This window comes from Herpailurus yagouaroundi, unplaced genomic scaffold (assembly GCF_014898765.1).
Source record: "Herpailurus yagouaroundi ecotype Mexico unplaced genomic scaffold, PumYag 67569, whole genome shotgun sequence".
NCBI classification, from domain to species: domain Eukaryota; kingdom Metazoa; phylum Chordata; class Mammalia; order Carnivora; family Felidae; genus Herpailurus; species Herpailurus yagouaroundi.
In genome coordinates, this window is record NW_024420375.1 from 3,202,154 (window position 1) to 3,207,252 (window position 5,099).

The 5,099-nt window shown below is 46.5% G+C and overlaps 1 protein-coding gene across 3 annotated transcripts in view; it reads right to left on the reverse strand.

Moving 5' to 3' along the window:
• Positions 1–592, reverse strand: part of ZMYM3 (zinc finger MYM-type containing 3) — a 15,577-nt gene extending 14,985 nt beyond the window's left edge. For 2 of the 3 annotated variants that reach the window (XM_040467846.1, XM_040467843.1), the window contains exon 1: positions 220–236. The gene's annotated coding sequence lies outside the window, so the exon portion shown is untranslated. Of the gene's footprint in view, positions 1–219; positions 237–567 lie in introns of those variants that run through there. The other variant, XM_040467844.1, reaches the window with a different exon arrangement.
• Positions 593–5,099: the final 4,507 nt, after the last annotated feature.

Consider the following 5,099-nt stretch of genomic DNA (forward strand, 5'->3'; position numbering starts at 1 on the left):
GGGGGGGGGCGGACGCTGGGGAGTTGAACACGAGTGGGAAGCGAGGAGAGACACGGGGAGGGGGAGGGGACCGGGAACCATTTGAATGAGAGGAGGGGATCACGGGTAGAGTGGGCTCCAGGAGGTGGGGCGGGCCCGGGTGGGACGGGGGGGGGGGGGGGAAGGGGAGAAGACTCTTGAGCCAGGTAAGAGAAGCAGGTGCGTAGATGTATTTTTTGTGGGTTAGTGTACTCGGCCGTTCCGTGGAGAGGGGGTGCCGCCTTTTCCGAGGGCGGGCTTCAAAGCTCCAGAGGCTAGCTTTTCCTCCTCAACTAACGGGGCCCCGGGCGGGGGCTCAAGCTCCATCTCCAACGACTACGCTCCACTCCGCAATTTCCAGGCGGCCACTGGGCTGGGAGTCTCGCGCCGGGGGCCGGCGCTGTCTCGCGAGCCCCCTCCACGAGCCAGCCAATGGGGTTGGTTGCTGGCGCCGCCCGCCCGCCTGGTGCAGAGCGCTGGGCTCTGTGAGCGGCGCTGCCATTTAAAGGGGCCGCGACCCCCCCCCCCCCCCCCCCCGACAGTCCCTACCTACGCCATGCAGCAGGCGCCTGCCAAGATTACCCTCCCCCCAACCCCACCTCTCCGGGGCCCGCCCCCTGGGAGACTGTTGGGGTAATGAGTGACAGCGGAGTAGGGGGGGTAGGCAGGGACCCAGCCCTCACGTGCCCCTCCTTCCCTTGTCTGCAGCCTTGGGCTCCCCTAACCATTCTGAATGTCATAGTTGTGGGGTGTCTTAGGCTTGGTTTCCAGCCACCCAGGGCGGGTTAAATGGCTCTGGCTCAGTGACAACGCCTATGCAGTAACCGTTACTGCCTGATGACCCCAAAACCAGGCCCCGCAAAGACACTCCCCCACTCCCTCAACGGTCTTAGGGTAAGTTCTGGGATCTTCTCCCAGAGTCTTCCAGCAGGAGCTCCCTGCCTTATCTCTACAGTAGTTTTCCTCACCAAGGCCGAGAGCTGTGTTTCCTCCTCTCTCTCTCTCTCAGCCCCTCTCTTCCTCCCTCCCTCCTTCTGTCCTTGTCAGTCTCTTTCCTCCTCCTCCTTCTCTCTCTTTCTCTCTCTGCCAGTCTCTTTTTGTCTCAGTCTCAGTCTCTGTCTCCGGTCCCTCTGCCTCTCGTTTGCACGAGCACGCACGCGCGCGCGCACACACACACGCTTTTCCCTGTCCCTCCCTCCCTCCACTCCCGGATGGTCCTTAGCGTGTGGGTGTGGCTGAGGGTGAAGCTTGAGAAGTGGGGGAGGGGGAGGGGGGCACTAGCGTTAGGCCTACTGGTTTAAAAAAAATATATGTGTGCCAGGATCCTTCCTCAGTCCCCATTATAGTTAGTGCACTTTGCAGTCTCTGCCCCCTACTTTCCTCCTCCAACCCCTAAGAGCTGGAGACCTTCTAGTGTCTGAGATACTGGAGGAGGCTTAGGCTGGAGGGGAGTCCTGCCACAGATTTAGGAACGGGTAGGCTTGGTGTCCAGTGCTTGCTCTAGCTTGCCTCTTTGCTCTGGGCCTTCCTTCCCACACTAAGCCTCTCCTAGCCTTCTAGTCCCAGAGAGTTTTATCCTCCCTTGTCTCATTTACTTTCCCAGAAACCTTAATCCTTCCTGGCTCCCCACATGGCCTTGAGATTATCTTAGCTCTCTCCTACATACAGAGATAAAAGCAAGAGTTTTCCCCTTCAGTTTCCCAAACCCAATGTCCTTTATACTGTAACCAGTATTCTGTGTACCTACCTCCCACCTTCCGCTTATTTCTATGTCCCTGTACCTCCCTTCTCATTTTCAATTTGTTCCATCTCAGTTGGTCCACCTCATTCTTTTGTGTTGCTGGCCCTTCTCAACCCATACTTGGATCCTTGGCTGGTCTGTTTGTGCAGAACACCCGGTTTCAAATTGAAGGGAGACAGTTTAAGGAAGGATTAATGGTGTCAGAGTGGTGGCATAAAAGCGTGTGGGCTGCGGAGACAGAAACAGACCAGGATTCTAATCTCAACTCTGCTTGCATTTTAGTCAGTTGACTTTGGACAAATCACAAGGTCGTCACCAGGTCTTAATTTTCTCATCTTTAAAACAGAGATAATGGGGCACCTGGGTGGCTCAGTCGGTTGAGCGTCCGACTTCAGCTCAGGTCACGATCTCACGGTCAGTGGGTTCGAGCCCCGCATCAGGCTCTGGGCTGATGGCTCAGAGCCTGGAGCCTGCTTCCGATTCTGTGTCTCCCTCTCTCTCTGCCCCTCCCCAGTTCATGCTCTCTCTCTGTCCCAAAAATAAATAAACGTTAAAAAAAAATTTTAAACAGAGATAAAAAAGCAATCTAAATGCGCAATAATAGGGGATTAGTTAAATCAGTTTTGTCTATATTCATACAATGGATATACTCATTAACATTTTAAAAAAACAATGACTGGGGCACCTGGGTGGGTGACTTGGGCTCAGGTCAGGATCTCACATGTCATGATCGAGCCCCACACTGGCTCACTGCTGTCATCACAGAACCTGCTTTGGATCCTCTCTGTCTCCCTCTCTTGCCCCTTCCCTGCTCTCTCTCTCTCTCTCAAAAATAAATAAACATTTAAAAAAACCAATGACAGCATAGCACAGACCATTTTTAGGATACTGAAACTATTCTGTATGCTATTATGATGGAGACATATTTACATCATCAAAACCCATAGAATGTACAACCCCAAAAGCAAACTCCTATGTGAACTATGGGCTTTGAATAATAATGATTCGTCATCAATTGTAATTAACATACAATTCTGGTAAGGAATGTTGATAGTCAAGGGAGGTTGTGCCCTGGGGTGAGTATGGGGTGGGCAGGGAGTATATGGGAACTCTCTGTACTTTCAGCCTGCTCCTGCTGTAAATCTAAAACTGCTCTAAAAATAGACTTTAGTCGGGGCACCTGGCTGGCTCAGTTGGTGAGCGTCTGGCTCTTGGTTTCAGCTCAGGTCATGATCTTGCTGTTCATGAGATCAAATCCCACGTCTGGCTCTGCACTGATGGTATGGAGCCTGCTTGGGAGTCTCTCTGTCTCTCTCTGCCCCTCCTTTGTTTGTGCTCTCTCTCAAAATAAATAAACATTTTTTAAAAAGAATCTTTAAAAACATAGACTTTAATCTGTTAAAAGAATTAATGACACACAAAAATGCTCCTGTATGTTACTTTTTTTTTTTTAAATCTGTACACCCAGTGTGGGGCTTAAACTTACAACCCTACGATCAAGAGGCCCATGCTCTACCAACTGAACCAGGCAGGCTCCCCCTCCACCATGTTACATTTTTTTAAAAGGAGTTAAAATACGATGCTAACTTTGTAGAGAAATTCTATATACAGTTGACCTTTGAACAACATGGGTTTGAACTGTGTGGGTACACCCCATGTGGATTTTTTTAAATAAGTACAGTACTGTAAATGTATTTTATTTATGATTTTTAATAACATTTTCTTTTCTCTAGCTTATTGTAAGAGTATGCTATACAATACACATAGCATACAAAATATGTGCTAATCAACTGTTATTAGTAAGGCTTCCAGTCAACAGTAGTAGTTAAGTTTTGGGGGAGTCAAAAGTTATACTTGGATTTTCTTTTTGTAATGTTTATTTTTGAGAGAGAGATAGTATGTGTGCATGTGCAAGTGGGGTAGGGGCAAAGAGAGAGGGGGACAGAGGCTCTGAAGCAGGCTCTGAGCTGACAGCAGAGACCCTGATGTGGGGCTTGAACTCATGAACTGTGAGATCATGACCTGAGCCAAAGTCAGACGCTTAACTGACTGAGCCACCCAGGAGCCCCTGCTTAGGTTTTCAACTACACAGGGTGGTCACCGCCCCTACCTCCATGTTGTTCAAGGGTCAATTGTACATATATACACAGAAAAACACTGGAAGGAAATACTGGAGATTATACCTCATAGGGATGCACTTAAGTGGGGTGTACAACTGTCTGACTTATAGTAGGTATTTAATAGGTACTGATTAATAGGTTACTATTATAATTTTATTATTTTTTTTTTAATGTTTATTCATTTTTGAGAGGGAGGGAGAGGTTAAGAGAGAGGGGGACAGAAGATCCAAAGTGGGCTCTGTGCTGACAGCAGAGAGCCCAATGTGGGGCTTGAACTCACAAACTGTGAGATCATGACCTGAGCTGAAGTCGGGAGCTCAACCAACTGAGGCACCCAGGCGCCCCAGTTACTATTGTCATTTTAAGAGAAGTAGGGGCACCTGGGTGGCTCAGTTGGTTACGCGGTTAATCGTCCACCTTTGGGTTAGGTCATGATCTCACAGCTTGTGAGTTTGAGCCCTGCGTCGGGCTCTGTGCTGACATCTCAGAGCCTGGAGCCTGCTTCAGATTATGTGTCTCCCTCTCTCTCTGCCCCACCCACGCTTGCACTCTGTCTCTCAAAAATGAATAAACCTTAAAAAAAATTAAAAAGAAAGGGAAATATATCTGACCTCATGCATGGTCTGGGACTTTGTATCCTGAAACCTTCATATCGTATAAATATTTTTTTTGTCTTTAAGCCAAGAATGCCCACAGTTGATAGATCTGAATATGTACCAGCCACAGATAAAAGGCTGTAATATAGAACTGGGTGGGGGGTTGGGTAAGAGTGTGGCCTGCAATTCAACACCGTCATTTTCAGCTTTGTTAGTTACCACACAGTTCTCAATTGTGTTACTTGTTAGTCATCATTTACAAAGCACTCCTGAAGTGCTGCAAGCACTATAAGGCAGGTAAAATCTCTACCCTTGTCCTCGTGAGAGCTCTTTCATTTTAATTATGTATATACGTGTCTATATATAATATATAGACACATGTGTATATATGTAATATATATATTATATATATTATTATATATTCTATATTATATAATTATATATTATATATACTATATATTATATATACTATATATTAATATAATATATAATTATAATATATTATAATTATATATAATTATATATTATAATTATATATAATTATATTACATATATATGTAATATATACACATGTGTATATATATGCACATATATATATATATATACTTATATATGTTTTCTGAT